This window comes from Cervus elaphus, chromosome X, assembly GCF_910594005.1.
Source record: "Cervus elaphus chromosome X, mCerEla1.1, whole genome shotgun sequence".
Taxonomy (NCBI): domain Eukaryota; kingdom Metazoa; phylum Chordata; class Mammalia; order Artiodactyla; family Cervidae; genus Cervus; species Cervus elaphus.
Window position 1 is genome coordinate 148,411,696 of NC_057848.1, and position 17,309 is coordinate 148,429,004.

At 39.7% G+C, this 17,309-nt stretch overlaps 1 non-coding gene across 1 annotated transcript; it reads right to left on the reverse strand.

Annotated features, from left to right (window-relative positions):
- Nucleotides 1–16,387: 16,387 nt before the first annotated feature.
- On the reverse strand, nt 16,388–16,494 carry LOC122691002. The gene has a single exon (XR_006340252.1). It is a non-coding gene; the product is annotated as a U6 spliceosomal RNA (small nuclear RNA).
- Nucleotides 16,495–17,309: the final 815 nt, after the last annotated feature.

The following is a 17,309-nucleotide window of genomic DNA, read 5'->3' on the forward strand; positions in this document are numbered from 1 at the left end:
ATTTACTATTGTTTCATTCATTTCTTTTGATTTATTTCTGCTCAGATCTTTATGGTTTCTTCTACTAATTTTGGGATTTTTTTCTTCTTCTTTCTCCAGTTGCTTTAGGTGTAAAGTTAGCTTGTCTATTCAATGTTTTTTTTTTGTTTCTTGAGGAGGTAGGATTGTATGCTATAAACTTCCCTTTTAGAACTGCTTTTGCTGCATCAAAATGAGTTTTGATTGTCATGTTCTCATTGTCATTTTTTCCGAGAAATTTTTTTATTTCCCTTTTGATTTCTTCAGTAACCTGTTGGTTATTTAGAAACATGTTGTGTAATCTCCATGTGTTTGTGTTTCTTACATTTTTTCTTGTAATTGATATCTAGTTTTATAGTGTTGTGGTCAGAGAGGATGCTTGACATGATTTCTGTTTTCTTAAATTTACTGAGGTTTGATTTCTGACCCAAGATGTGGCCTTTTCTGGAGAATATTTTATGTGCACTTGAAAAGAAGGTGTATTCTTCTGCATTTATATGGAATGTCCTGACAATATCAATGAGATCTCTCTCATCTAATGTATCATTTAAGACTTGTGTTTCCCTGTTAATTTTCTGTTTTGATGATCTGTCCATTGGTGTGAGTGGGGTGTTAATGTCTCCTACTATGATTGTGTTACTGTCAGTTTCTCCTTTTATGTCTATTAGTGTTTGTCTTATGCATTGAGGTGCTCCTATGTTTGGTGCATAGATATTTACAATTATTATGTCTTCCTCTTGGATTGATCCCTTAACCATTATGTAGTGTCCTTCCTTATCTCTTGTACTCTTCTTTATTTTAAGGTCTATTTTGTCTGATATGAAGATTGCTACTCCAGCTTTCTTTTGTTTCCCATTTGCATGGAATATATTTTTCCATCCTCTCACTTTCAGTCTATATGTGTCTTGAGGTCTGAAGTGGGTTTCTTGTAGACAGCATATATATGGGTCTTGTTTTTGTATCCATTCAGCCAGTCTGTCTTTTGGTTGGAGCATTCAGTTCATTTACATTTAAAATAATTATTGATATATATGATCCTATTGCCATTTTCTAATTGTTTGGGGTTTATTTTGTAGATCTTTTTACTTCTGTTGTGTTTCTCGACTATACAAGTCCATTAAACATTTGTTGTATAGCTGATTTGGTGGTACTGAATTCTCTTACTTTTTGCTTGTCTGAAAAGCTATTTATTTCTCCATCAATTTTGAATGATATCCTTGTTGGGTACAGTAATCTTGGTTGTAGATTTTCCCCCTTCAGTGTTTTAAATATGTCCTGCCATTCCCTTCTGGCCTGCAGAGTTTCTGCTGAAAGAACAGCTGTTAAGCGTATGAGGTTTCCCTTGTATGTTACTTGTTGCTTCTCCCTTGCTGCTTTTAGTATTCTTTCTTTGTGTTTAGTCTTTGTTAGTTTGATTAGTATGTGTCTTGGTGTGTTTCTCCTTGGGTTTATCCTGTATGGGACTCTTTGTGCCTCTTGGACTTGATTGGCTATTTTCTTTTCCATGTTGGGGAAATTTTCAACTATAATCTCTTCAAAAGTTTTCTCATAACCTTACTTTTTCTCTTCTTCTTCTGGGACCACTATAATTCGAGTGTTGGTGCATTTGATATGGTCCCAGAGGTCTCTGAGACTGTCCTCAGCTCTTTTCATTCTTTTTACTTTCTTCTGATCTTCAGAACTTATTTCTACCATTTTATCTTCTAGCTCACTGATTCGTTCTTCTGCTTCAGATATTCTGCTATCGATTCCTTCTAGATTATTTTTAATTTCAGTAATTGTGTTGTCTCTGTATGCTTATTCAATAATTCTTCTAGGTCTTTGTTAATTGATTCTTGCATTTTCTCCATTTTGCTTTCAAGGTTTTTGATCATCTTTACTATCATTATTCTGAATTCTTTTTCAGGTAATTTTCCTATTTCATTTCCTCTTCATTTATTTGGACTTCTGTGTTTCTAGTTTGTTCCTTCATTCTTGCAGTATTTCTCTGCCTTTTCATTTTTTTCTTTGTTAAGTTATTGTGTTTGAGGTCTCCTTTTCCCAGGCTTTAAGTAAAGTTGAATTCTTTCTTTGAAGAAGGTTGAATTCTTTCTTCCTTTTTGTCTCTGCCCTGCTAAGGTTGTTCCAGTGGTTTGTGTGAGCTTCATATAGGGTGAGATTTGTGCTGAGTTTTTGTTTATTTGTTTGTTTTTTCTCTGAGGACAAGGCTGAGTGAGGTGGTACTCCTGTCTGCTGATGATTTGGTTTGTATTTTTTTTTTTGTTTGTTGTTTAGATGAAGCATCCTGCACGGGGTGTTACTGGTGGTTGGATGATGCTGGGTCTTGTATTCAAGTGGTTTCCTTTGTGTGAGTTCTCACTATTTGATATTCCCTAGGGTTAGTTCTCTGGTAGTCTAGGGTCTTGGTGTCAGTGTTCCCACTGCAAATGCTCAGGGTTTGATCTCTAATCAAGAACGAAGATTCCACAAGTGGTTTCTTATGGCATTAAGGGAGAGTAAAACAAATTCCCAAAAATGAGTAACCAAAGATGAACCCCAGACCAATGGCAGTTACAAAATCAGGCAAATAATAATTAAAATAATGGAATATACACATATACATATATAGCCATGAGCAAAATGAAAACAATCCAACAAAAATACAGTAGATTGATCTGGCAAACAAAGGAAATAAGAAATTATATTTACCAGTTAAGAGCAAAACTAACTTAAGCACAAACTGGAAAACAAAACTAAAGCAAGGTGCCAAGTGGGGAATAAAGCAATGAAAACAAAACTAACAAATATGTTGAGAGGAAAGAAAAGAAAGAAGGAATAGATATGCAAAGTTAAATAGAGGTAGATAAAGAAGATTCATATACATTAAAGGTTAACTGTAAGAGAAAAGAACAGTATGAAAGGCAAACAAAGGAATAAATGTAGAAAAAATATAATAGGATTAAAAATTATAATCATAAAAAAGAGAAGAGAGAAAAATGAAGAAAGAAAAAAGGGAGAAAAAAAAGAAAACTCCACATAACTGCAAAAGCCCAATGTAGAGGCAGAGGTTTATAACAACAATAGAAAGTGTGACTGAATATACACATATACATATATACCCATAAGCAAAATCAAAACAGTCCAACAAAAATTAAGTAAAATAGATTGACCCAGTGAACAAAGGAAACCAAAAATTATATCTACCAGAACAAAACTAATTAAAACACAAACTGGAAAAGAAAACTAAAGCAAGGTGTCAATTGGGGAATGAAGAAGTGAAAATAAAACTAACAAATATGTTGAGAGGAAAGGAGAGAAAGAAAAGAAAGAAAGAATAGATATGAAAAGTTATGGATGTAGATAAAGAAGATTTATATATGTTAAAGATTAACTGCAAGGGGGAAAGAACAGTAGGAAAAGCAAACCAAGGAATAAATGTAGGAAAAATAATAATAGGTTTAAAAAATTTTTAAAAAAAAGAAGAAAATTCCATAGAGCTGCAAAAGCCCAACATAGAGGCAGAGGTTTATGACAACAATAAAAAATGTGACTGGGGAAAAGAAAAAAAAAGCTCAAAAGCTTAATTGGATTTCTTAGTGCCAATAAAATCGACAACTACAACAGGGGAGATAAGGGGGAAAAAAAAGAAAATATTCCAAAAGAATCTACAGAACAAGTCAAAAAATAAGAATAATAAAGGTTTTTCTTGAGTCACTTTTGTCAGAGTCCTTTCCAGCACTGGGACTCACAGTCCACCTTACTTTCCTAGGAGGCCCTCCAACACCATGCTGATCTCTGGACCTGCTGTGGGGGCAACTCAGATTCTAATCTGGTCCTACTCCTGTGTGTTCTTGCCTCCGGCGTCCGCAGCTATCAGAGCTAGTGCGTTTTCTTTTGTGGGAGCTCTCAGCATCCTTTTCTATATTCCGTAGACACAGAGTCTGCCTGCTTGATCGTGTGAATGTAATCTGCCGCTTGTACAGTTGGTCGGAAGGTTTTGGGTCTTATTCCTTAGCCACACTGCCCCTGGGTTTCAATTGTGGTTTTATTTCTACCTCTGCATGTGGGTCGTCCACTGGGGTTTAGCTCCTGAGGCTGCCCTGGAGGGCTTGGGTTTGCCCCTGTGAGGGCCAGGTGTGGAGGTGGTGCAGCTGCTTAGTTCGCAGGGGCTCTGGCAGCACCAGGGACTCAGGGGGTTTGGCGGCTAGGGTAGTAGGAAATACAGTGCTTTAGAAGGGTATGATAACCAGTATTGGCCGATAGGCTCCAATATTCTTGCCTGGAGATCCCCCTCTCTGACACAGAAGCCTGGCAGGCCACAGTCTACAGGGTTACAAAGAGTCGGACACTACCGAAGTGACTTTTTTTTGCCTGTGGCAGCTCTGCCCCAGTGAGAGTTGAGCGTGAAGGTGGTGCAGCTGCATGTCTTACAGGGATGCTGGCGGGGCCAAGTGTGCAGGGACATGGACTGTCTCTGCGGCAGAAGTTATGGCCCTATCAGAGTCTTTTTTCGAGCCTCTTGTAGCTGGCGATCAGAAGGCCTCTTTGGCCAGTCTTTCTCCGTAGCTCCACCCGTTCAGGCACCTAGAGGGATCCCTTGCCTGGTGTCCTTCTCTGTTGTTCCACATGTCAGGCACACAGAGGGGCCCCTCTGGCTGCGGTCCTACTCTATAGTTCTGTGCCTCAGGCGTTTGATGGGCCAGCCTCTCTATTGTTCAGCTGCCGATGCTGGCAGGTGGAGAGAGAGAGGCTATGGTGATGGCTCCACCCACTACGTGTGACTCGGCAGTATTGCCTTGCTTCCATTGCTGCCTGGCTTTCCTCCACCAGCATTTCCCACCACAGTCTCCTCCCTCATATCCTCTCGATCCGTCTCTCTGCAGTCAACTGCAGTCCTCGCCCTGGGATCGCTCCATAATCCCTAACCTCCAGCTCCTAGCCACTGCCCCTTCCAGGAGACCCATGTTCCTGCCCTGCTTATGTATGGCTGTGGCAAGGACTGTCTGATTCTCATTCCATTTAGGCTGCCACAGATCAGCTGTTTCACTCTCAGCCTTAAATGTTTCTTCTCTGACTCAGACAATTGCCCTGCTGTGGGTACCGGACCCACCTAGCCTAGTTGGAATTAGTTCATTTGTTTTTTAGGGTAAATTTACCCTATCTGGGAATCAGTTCATCTGGATGCATTGATGCTGGAATCTGCCGTTTTGTTGAAATTCGTCTGTGTCTCCTGTGTTTGGTGTTATACAGCTTATAAAAATGAGAGATCTTTCATCTCTCCCGAAGGAAAAATCTTCGGGGTTTACATTAGATATGTTAAGTTCAGAAAAACAATGGCCCCTGAATGGATCACAATTAAACATTCTGGCAGTCAAGGAGCATGTTACAATGCATGCTAATAAACATGCATTGATAATAAACATGCCCAGGGTTTGGGGGCCTCCCTTGGACTTGAGGCATCCAATTTTAATTTCCCCTACAGGAGCCCCAGTTAATTTTGACAGTGGGGAACAAGTTGATTGGCTCTCAAATAGATGACTAATCTCATCTATAAATTAAATGCTTAAATAACCTTTTGCCCAGAACAGCTTGACATCAGGGTCCCCTGGTAGCTGTTAAGACCTTGTACAATCTGGGGAGCTTTGGCTCCCATCTGAGGGGTTATGGCTCCAATTTGGAGTGTTCTCCCTGTGAAGGGAAACTTGCTTTTATAAGGCTCTTTGGATAAAGGTCGCTGGTCTAATGGGACTGGGAACCCATGTTAATGTGACTTTTCGGCTGGCTAGGTTTTGGTTTATTCTGGTTACTTTGGTGACGTACAGACATCTGGTACTGCTTCCTCTAAGGCTTCCTCTATGGTTTTCTCCTCTTTTCTTTCTCCTCACACCCTCTGCAAACAGGTCTGTGGCTGTGGAAGCAGCTGAGGAACTCTGGCCAGGATTACGCTCTGGTGTGTTCCAAAGGCCCCACTGCTTACTGGGCCCCAGTAGTTGCGACCCAAATGGGTGGGGGACTCTGCTTTTGACTCCTTTCTGAAGACCAGACCAGTGGATCACAAGGCTGGTTCCTCAGTCTTCCCTATCTTTCCTGTTACATTTGCCTTTTTCTTGTAGGAGCCTGGGTGTTGCCCCTGGGCCTTCCGGAGAGGCCTTCTCCCTTAGGCTAGAGAAGGAGAGGTGAAGCTTTCCAACATGAATGGATAGATGTGTCAGTCCTTGTTGGGAGGCCACCCAATTCTTTTGGGAAAGAAGGGAAAAAGAAAACTGTCTTTGGTTTGCAAATGTAGTCTTTATAGGACCAGAAGGGTGGTTCCAAAAATCCTTTCACCACTCTTGTGGGGCTTCCCAGGTGGTGCTGGTGGTAAAGAACCCACCTGCCAATGCAGGAGACATAAGAGACTGTGGGTTAGATGGGAAGATCCCCTGGAGGAGGGCCTGGTAACCCACTCCAGTATTATTGCCTGGAGAATCCCCTGGAGAGAGGAGCCTGGCAGGCTATAGTCCATGGGGTTGCACAGAGTTGGACACGACTAAAACAACTTAGCACACACACACATGTATATGTATATATTGTATATTCCTGGAGAAGGGCATGGCAACCCACTCCAATATTCTTTCCTGGAGAATTCCATGGACAGGGGAGCCTGGTGGGCTACAGTCCATGGTATCGCACAGAGTTGGACACAACTGAGCAACTAACACACAAACACACACACACACACATTATATGTTGGGGCTTCCCTGGTAGCTCAGCCAGTAAAAACCCAAAGGCATGTGAGTTTGATCTCTGGGTTGGGGAAATCCCTTGGAGAAGGAAATAGCACCTGCTCCAGTATTCTTGCCTATATTGGTATATAACTATATATTGTGTATAATTAAGTTACATATATTAAATTATATAATAACACATATATATTGTGTTATGTGTGTGTGCATATTTATATAGTAGTAATTTTAGATGTATCTGTGAGAAAATGATAATGAAAAGGAGATACCCAAATCACAGTCTGTAAATACTAAAAATATATTGGATAAAGATTGTGTCATTGTATATACTAACTAGATTGTAAAGATTGTAAATGTAATTCCTTATTATTTAAAATATTTTGTCACTATTGAGTTGAAATGTATATTAGGCATATCCAATTTCCTATGTCCTTATTTTCAGTTTACTTCAGCTTTCGTTTGTAGAACATGTACTGTTTTCCAGGTATTGTTTTATAAGGAAAAGCAAGGCATAACTTTTCTCTTGAGTTCACAGTTTAGTCAGGGCGATGGAAAAGTAAACACTGATGTCCATAGAGTAGGAAGTGATATCAAGTAGTGAAGAAAGGGTGCAGAATGATGCCCTCAGAGCACAGAGAACAAGGATAGCAAGGATGCTTGAAGGTCTGAGGTGTTCTGGATACATAACAATGGTCCCACAGTCCAGTGAGTGCATGTGAGGGGACATGCAACGTGATCCTTTAAGGTGACATAAGAAAACCAACAGAAAATATTCTTTAAAAATGATGAGATAAATCAAACCCAACCATTGAATAGTCTGAGGTTTAAAATTATGCAAGATCAAAGCTTATACCCTGCCACACAAGTTAACTTTTTGAACGTTATTCTTCCCTAATATTTAATGTGTAGTAGAATCATTTGATAATGTTTTTCTTTCCAGTATAAAGTGTTTATAAAGTGTCTATATTAAAGTGTGTTTAGTTGAGTCTGCAGTATTAAGTGGTACAAACCTAATCTATGCATATTTTTAGGTAAAATTGCAATTTAACTTTTTGCTTTTTAATTGCATACATTGTGATATTGGAAGTCACTGTTTTAGGCTAAGTCTAATAGATCTCTGGAATCCAAGGTGGCAAACACCTTGCTAAAGAATGATTTGTCAGTGGTAAAGCTATTCATTGCAGCTAAGTTATAAATTATTCTTTACCCTTAGCAAAAGTATATTGGAAATATGTCATGAACCAAAACATGTTCTTCAAAGGCATTCTTTTTCTTGTCTTCTCTCTCTTCACCTATTTCTTCTCCATTGGCTTTTCTGCTTAGTTTCTAAAACCTCTTAAATCAGTCATTATATAAATAAGTAAGTAATTACAAAAATAATAAAAATTAGCCATTGACTAGGCTCAGCAGCAGACTCCTGGCCCACACTGTACTCTTATCTCCCTGTGATCATCAAAAATGCAATATGACTCCTCAGATGGTCACTTAAGGATGAGTAAATTATACCAGAACTCACATATCCCCATATAGTTTGCTAATTTCTTTGGATATCTCTCAACTCATAAAACTGAGCCTGATAATTCTTCACTGTATTGTTACTTCTTTGTTAGTATTTTAAAGCTTTCTAAAGTCAGTTCATTGATAGAGATTGCATATATATAACCTACTTCATCATTTCCAATAGACATTTTTAACTTGTCTTAATTAGACGTTCTTATCCAAACTCTGGATGCATGTGCACATGCACATAAGCTCACATATACAGATTCAAAGCTTACATTTCCTCATACTGTCTCTGGCAAGACCCAGTATTTACCAACCATCATAGAAAAAAAAATTGTAAATAACCATAATCTCCTCTCTGTACCTGAGAAATCCTTGTGATTCTATTCTGTAAATGTATGACAGCTTTAGTCCCTTTTCTCCATCTTCATTACAGCAACCTCAGGTTTTCACCTCACAAACTTCTCTTATTCAGGCCCTGATCACTTCTATTATGCCCTCATAAATGATCTCAGTACTAGAAATTCTTTGAATGAAACAAGCTCCCTTCCCTTTCCCTGTTCTGCATATCTCATATTTTTCGTATTCCTGGACTGTTCTTACTCACTTGTCTCTCTTGTAAACATATGCTCAGCCTTCAGTTGGCAAAGCAAGTTTCTCCAAGGTTTTTTCTGATCCTTACTCCACATACTTCCTATTACCCAGTGTAGGTAGGGAGTATGTCTTGGTTTTTTTTTTTTTTTTGGGGGGGGGCGGTCTCAAATATCCTTCTTCCAAAATTGTATACGGGAAATCTGTAAGCTCTTGAAGACCCAGCTCAACTTTGATGTGGTCGGAAGTGTCCCTCATTAGTGTAGGTCTATGATTCTCACATTGTGATCCTCAGACAAGCAGCAAAAGCACCTGGGAAACTGATAGAAATGCAAGTTCTCAAGCCAATAACAAAACTATTGTATCAGACTCTGGAAGTTTCTGTTTTAACAAAACCCCAGGTGATTTCAGTGCAGGCTAAGTTGGAGAAACATGCAAAGACAGTATTTTTCTCATTCCCCATGCTTTCATAACAACTTCCACACATCTTCAGTTGTAGCACCATTTTATATTTACTTTTACTTTATATTTTGTTTTTATATTTACCATATGATAATTACTTCTCAATTATTCTCTTAAGTATTTTCCTGTTCCTTTCATAGATGGTGGAGATGAAAAAAAAAATCAACCTATGCTAATAATCTTTGTAACACTCTTGTTTTCACTGCCTTTAGCAGCTGCTGGCCAGTGGCCACAACTGGCCTAAGTTCATGTCTTACAGCAGCCTTGGCAAGGATGGGTGGGCTATTTTAAAGTCAGTATAGTGCTGACTGAGTTTTTCCTCACAGGTTAAAAGGAACCTTGTGAGCATGAATCTGAATCACTTCAGCTCAGAACTCTTGATGACCTTTCTGTAACACCCGATTCATGCCTCCCAGCTTGATAGCAATGCTGGTGCCAGGTGTCAACTGCATTGGATTGTTCTTCCAAAGATTAACTCACCCTGTATTCAAACCGTTCTGTACCTGCAAACCATGGCCACAATCTGCTGTAGATTCATACACTTCATTAGACCTGCGAAGAGTGGCTGGTCTAGCATTTTCTGGTAGTACTACTTCTGGCAAGTTTTTGGTGGTGGTGAGGTTCAGGAACCTGTTTTTCCACTTTTCAGATAACCTCAGAAAATAGTTACTTCCTTTGGTCTTCACAAAATCCCTGGAATTAAGCAAGACAGGAACAGTAGATAGAGAAAACTGAGGGTCAAATACTTAAGCAGAGCAGATCTGCGACTACGAATGTATTCTGTAGGCTAACTCTTTGTTATTTTAAAAGAAAATGTGGATATGGATAGGTTCTTGCTAGTTGATATCAGCTGGGGTTTACCCCCGTCTTGGAAAGCAGAGGCTGTCTTGTCTGTAATTTCATAGTATTGGTGATTCATGTGTGTCATAGCTATGGAGATGATTGCCTTCTGCCCAAAGAGTTTCATTTCTACTTGTTTCCGATTTTCATTACCTGTTGCTAACATGATGGAAATGATGGGGTCTGATTTAATCCTGTTGGCTGATTCATCCTGAGAATTACTCAGCTTGCATTTACCCACCAAGATCTGGTTGTGCCCAGTAGTGCTGTAGGATGTTAGCACAGGGCCAGGGGTGACAGAAGACTTGATGACACTAAAAGTGTAAGGTTTGGCATGTCAGTCATTAGTTTACTAGACATATTTTTTCTTTTCTTTTTTTTTTAACTCTTAAAAGGGCCACTGTGTCAATTCTTCAACAACTGTTACAGTCTTATGAAACAGCTCCCAACAGGTGATGCAGTCTTGATGACAGTGATGGTGGCAGTCTTGGACTATAGATACTGACAGTCTTCAGAGTATTTTGTTCAGTATTTACCCCACTCAAGGCCTCATAAAGTTATTTTCAAGGACTTGATCCATAATATGAACAGAGCAGGTACATGTCTCTTGGGTGCGGGCAATAGGGAACATATTGTAGAATGCAGCAGATTGGTTTTCCTCAGAATAACTCCCTGCATTCATAACCTTCAGTTTATGGTGGCCATTAAACATTTCACTCATTGCAATTACTCTCTAGGTCAGAAGTAACTCATGTTATATATAGTCCATATATTGCCGCTTTACAGGGTATCCAGGTGCATAAAAGAATACTATGCACATGAGATTCATCCTCTTCTCCGAAAGATGCTTGTTGACTTCTCCTCTCTGTCCCTATTGGATGCCTCTTTCCTACATGGCACTTAAAATACCAGGTTTAGAATCTACTGGATGGGTTTCTAACTAACTGACATTACCTGTGTACATCCCACTAAGCCTATTTACAATAATTATGCAAAATGTCAGATTAAATGAGAACACACAAACAGCACAGTATATACAGTGTAAGTAAAATGCAGGTGCACAGTCTATGTGGTCCACGGAACCACTCAATCTGAAACCTTCAGTTTCAGTAGAATTTGGCCATAATCAGTATGGACCTAATTATCTCTACCACCTGGAGAGTAAAATTGTCTTAACAGATTAAGTTAAATATGCTGGAATGATTGGTTTTAGTCCTGAGAAATGATATGCCAATGAAATTATCTGCCTTCATTTAAGAACTGTCATGATACCATCCTCAAGGAATAATAAAAATAGAATAATAGAATAATATAGAATAATTAGAATAATATAGGTAGGTTCATGCTAAAGGTGTTCAAGTTGTGCTCACTACACTCCCAGGTCAGTCAGTTGTCCTGTCTATCAGTTTAAAGTGTTGGTGCTGCTTTGGTTCTTTACATCATGATGGCTGATATAGTGATAGAGGTGACTCACTGCTGCACCTTTATATTTTCATTGCTTGCCAACAACAGGATGAAAACCAGAGATTCTGTCTCAAAACCACTAAATGATTTCTCTGAGAATTATTTAACTTGCATTTATCCACTCAGAGTTGTCATTGTCCACTCCTGTTGTTGTCCAGTGTTATTGTGGAATGTGAACACAACCTAGTGGCTGCCACATGGCCTGACAACCATGAAAGTGCCATCCTTAGTGTGTCAGTCATTGGTTTTCTAGTTAAATATTTCATTTGGATTCCCCAGGGGACATTGTAGTAATTGTCCAGCAAGTGTTACAAGCTACGAGTACAACTACTGATGACACTGGTTTGCTGACAGTGGTGGTATGAATCTTAGATTGGGTGGTATAGATTGTCTTCACAGTATCTCACCCTGCATTTACCCAGGCTCATAGCCCTTTGGCATCATTTTCTAACATTTGCAGTAGTATATGAACAGAAGATCAGGTGTCCATCCCCTGGGTCAGGATAATTTAGAGCAAGTTGTAATAATACACAATGGAATGGTTTCAATCACCCCCTGCCTTCAGTTTCTGGTAGCCATTGTACCAAAAGTACTTGTTATAATTAATTTCTAGGTTTGAAAGAATTGAGGATCTGTATACAGTGTGTTGCTCCCAAAGGGATTTCTCTGGTGCATGAACAAATATTCTGCAAATGAGACTTCTCTTCTCCTCTGCATGTTTAGTGAACTGTCCTCTGAGACTCCATTTATTAACCATTTACAGGGTGTACATCCCAATGTATCCTTTTGCATATGAATGACTCATTCCACGTCACCTCACTTGGTGCCTTTATTGGTTATTTTTTAATATGTGATGCAGGATCTGAACACATACCCAGTGGACATGCCCCATGAAAGGAGAATAAACTTGTCATTCAAGGAATGCCAGACAATGATTCTAAGAACCTCTCACTCTACACTGACCACTTTATTTCGGCTGAACTTGGTCATTATGGGCATTGATTTCATTTTCTTCAACTCCCTGGAGAAAACATGTGATACCAGAACAAATTACATCTGCTCCGGCTGTTGGTTTGTGACCTGAGAAATGTATGCCCATGAGACTGATTTTTCCTTAAATACAGAGCTGTGAACTCATATGTATTCTTCCAAAGCACGTAGCAGTGCTTGAGGGGTAATGAAAAAACTAGGCTTTGGACGATAAGTATAGTTTTTGCCACAGTTTTAACATGCTTTCTCTGTACTCTCAGGCCAGTCAAGAATGTTTTCACCCTAACTTCAGCATGTTCATTTTTTATTGGTCTTCACATTACTGTCAGTTCAGTTCACTCGCTCAGTTGTTGTCCGACTCTTTGCTACCCCATGAATCACAGCATGCCAGGCCTCCCTGTCCATCACCAACTCCTGGAGTCTACCCAAATCCATGTCCATCAAGTCGGTGATGCCATCCAGCCATCTCATCCTCTGTCATCCCCTTCTCCTCCTGCCCCCAATCCTTCCCAGCATCAGGGTCTTTTCCAATGAGTCAACTCTTCACATAAGGTGGTCAGAGTACTGGAGTTTCACCTTCAACATCAGTCCTTCCAATGAACACCCAGGACTGATCTCCTTTAGGATGGACTAGTTGGATCTCCTTGCAGTCCAAGGGACTCTCAAGAGTCATCTCCAACACCACAGTTCAAAAGCATCAATTCTTCAGCACTCAGCTTTCTTCACCATCCAACTCTCACATCCATACATGACTACTGGAAAAACCATAGCCTTGACTAGACAGACCTTTGTTGGCAAAGTAATGTCTCTGCTTTTAAATATACTATCCAGGTTGGTCATAACATTCCTTCCAAGGAGTAAGCGTCCTTTAATTTCATGACTGCAGTCACCATCTGCAGTGAATTTGGAGCCCCAAAAAATAAAGTCTGCCACTGTTTCCACTGTTTCCCCATCTATTTCCCATGAGGTGATGGGACCAGATGCCATGATCTTAGTTTTCTGAATGTTGAGCTTTAAGCCAACTTTTTCACTCTCCTCTTTCACTTTCATCAAGAGGCTTTTTAGTTTCTCTTCACTTTCTGCCATAAGGGTGGTGTCGTCTGCATATCTGAGATTCTTGATATTTCTCCCGGCAATCTTGATTCCAGCTTTTGCTTCTTCCAGCCCAGCATTTCTCATGATGTACTGTGTATATAAGTTAAATAACCAAGGTGACAATATACAGCCTTGACGTACTCCTTTTCCTATTTGGAACTAGTCTGTTGTTCCATGTCCAATTCTAACTGTTGCTTCCTGATCTGCATACGGGTTTCTCAAGAGACAGGTCAGATGGTCTGGTACTCCCATCTCTCACAATTTTCCACAGTTTATTGTGATCCACACAGTCAAAGGCTTTGGCATAGTCAATAAAGCAGAAATAGATGTTCTTCTGGAACTCTATTGCTTTTTCAATGATCCAGCAGATGTTGGCAATTTGATCTCTGGTTCCTCTGCCTTTTCTAAAACCAGCTTGAATATCTGGAAGTTCACGGTTCACATATTGCTGAAGCCTGGCTTGGAGAATTTTGAGCATTAATTTACTAGCGTGTGAGATAAGGGCAATTGTGCGGTAGTTTGAGCATTCTTTGGCATTGCCTTTCTTTGGGATTGAAATGAAAAGTGACCTTTTCCAGTCCCATAGCCACTGCTGAGTTTTTCAGATTTGCTGGCATATTGAGTGCAGCACTTTCACAGCATCATCTTTTAGGATTTGAAATAGCTCAACTGGAATTCCATCACCTCCACTAGCTTTGTTCATAGTGATGCTTTCTAAGGCCCACTTCACATTCCAGGATGTCTGGCTCTAGGTGAGTGATCAAACCATCGTGATTATCTGGGTTGTGAAGATCTTTTTTTGTACAATTTTTCTGTGTATTCTTGCCACCTCTTCTTAATATCTTCTGCTTCTATTAGGTCCATGCCATTTCTATCCTTTAATGAGCCCATTTTTGCGTGAAATGATCCCTTGGTATCTCTAATTTTTTTGAAGGTATCTCTAGTCTTTCCCATTCTGTTGTTTTCCTCTATTTTTTGCATTGATCACTGAGGAAGGCTTTCTTATCTCTCCTTGCTATTCTTTGGAACTCTGTTCAGATGAGAATATCTTTCCTTTCCTCCTTTGCTTTTCGCTTCTTTTTTCTTTTTTTGTTTTTATTTTTCCATTTATTTTTATTAGTTGGAGGCTAATTACTTTACAATATTGTAGTGGTTTTTGCCATAGATTGACATGAATCAGCCGTGGATTTACATGTATTCCCCATCCCAATCCCCCCTCCCATCTCCCTCTCCATCCAGTCCCTCTGGGTCTTCCCAGTGCATCAGCCCTGAGCACTTGTCTCATGCATCCAACCTGGGCTGGTGATCTGTCTCACCCGTGATAGTATACTTGTTTCAATGCTGTTCTCTCTGAACATCCCACCCTCGCCTTCTCCCACAGAGTCTAAAAGTCTGTTCTGTACATCTATGTCTCTTTTTCTGTTTTGCGTATAGGGTTATCGTTACCATCTTTTAAAATTCCATATATATGCATTAGTATACTGTATTGGTCTTTATCTTTCTGGCTTACTTCACTCTGTATAATGGGCTCCAGTTTCATCCATCTCATTAGAACTGATTCAAATGAATTCTTTTTAATGGCTGAATAAAATTCCGTAGTGTATATGTACCACAGCTTCCTTATCCATTCATCTGCTGATGGGCATCTAGGTTGCTTCCATGTCCTGGCTATTATAAACAGTGCTGCGATGAACATTGGGGTGCACGTGTCTCTTTCAGATCTGGTTTCCTTGGTGTGTATGCCCAGGAGTGGGATTGCTGGGTCATATGGCAGTTCTATTTCCAATTTTTTAAGGAATCTCCACACTGTTCTCCACAGTGGCTGTACTATTTTGCATTCCCACCAATAGTGTGAGAAGGTTCACTTTTCTCCACACCCTCTCCAGCATTTATTGCTTGTAGATTTTTGGATAGCAGCCATTCTGACTGGCGTGTAATGGTACCTCATTGAGGTTTTGATTTGCGTTTCTCTGATAATGAGTGATGTTGAGCATCTTTTCATGTGTTTGTTATCCGTCTGTATGTCTTCTTTGGAGAAATGTCTGTTTAGATCTTTGGCCCATTTTTTTATTGGGTCATTTATTTTTCTGGAATTGAGCTGCAGGAGTTGCTTGTAGATTTTTGAGGTTAATCCTATGTCTGTTTCTTCATTTGCTATTATTTTCTCCCAATCTGAGGGCTGTCTTTTCACCTTGTTTATAGTTTCCTTTGTTGTGCAAAAGCTTTTAAGTTTCATTAGGTCCCATTTGTTTATTTTTGCTTTTATTTCCAATATTCTGGGGGGTGGGTCATAGAGGATCCTGCTGTGATTTATGTCAGAGAATGTTTTGCCTATGTTCTCCTCTAGGAGTTTTAAAGTTTCTGCTCTTACATTTAGATCTTTAATCCATTTTGAGTTTATTTTTGTGTATGGTGTTAGAAAGTGTTCTAGTTTCATTCTTTTACAAGTGGTTGACCAGTTTTCCCAGCACCACTTGTTAAAGAGGTTGTCTTTTTTCCATTGTGTATTCTTGCCTCCTTTTTGGAAGATAAGGTGTCCATAGGTATGTGGATTTATCTCTGGGCTTTCTATTCTGTTCCATTGATCTATATTTCTGTCTTTGTGCCAGTACCATACTGTCTTGATGACTGTGGCTTTGTAGTAGAGCCTGAAGTCAGGCAGGTTGATTCCTCCAGTTCCATTCTTCTTTCTCAAGATTGCTTTGGCTATTCGAGGTTTTAAAAATATGGAACGCTTCACGAATTTGCGTGTCATCCTTGTGCAGGGGCCATGCTAATCTTCTTTGTATTGTTCCAATTTTAGTATATGTGTTGCTGAGGTGAGCTCTCTCTTCAAAGCTATTTGTAAGCCCTCCTCAGACAGCCATTTTGATTTTTTGCATTTCTTTTCCATGGGGATGGTCTTAATGCCTGTCTCCTGTACAGTGTCACAAACCTCCATCCATAGTTCATCAGACAGTCTATCAGATCTAGTCCCTTAAATCTATTTCTCACTTCCACTGTATAATCATAAGGGATTTGATTTAGGTCATACCTGAATGGTCTGGTGGTTTTCCCTACTTTCTTCAATTTAAGTCTGAATTTGGCAGTAAGGAGTTCATGATTTGAGCCAGTTAGTTCCCGGTCTTGTTTTTGCTGACTGTATAGAGCTTCTCCATCTTTGGCTGCAAAGAATATAACCAGTCTGGTTTTGGTGTTGACCATCTGGTGATGTCCATGTGTAGAGTCTTCTCTTGTGTTGTTGGAAGAGGGTGTTTGCTATGACCATTGCGTTCTCTTGGCAAAACTCTTATTAGCCTTTGCCCTGCTTTATTCTGTACACCAAGGCCAAATTTGCCTGTTTCTCCAGGTGTTTCTTGACTTCCTACTTTTGCATTCCAGTCCCCTATAATGAACAGGACATCTTTTTTGGGTGTTAGTTCTAAAAGGTCTTGTAGGTCTTAATAGAACCGTTCAACTTCAGCTTCTTCAGCGTTACTGGTTGGGGCATAGGCTTGGATTACCATGATATTGAATGGTTTGCTTTGTAAATGAACAGAGATCATTCTGTCATTTTTGAGATTGCATCCAAGTACTGCATTTTGGACTCTTTTGTTGACTATGATGGCTACTCCATTCTTCTAAGGGATTCCTGCCCACAGT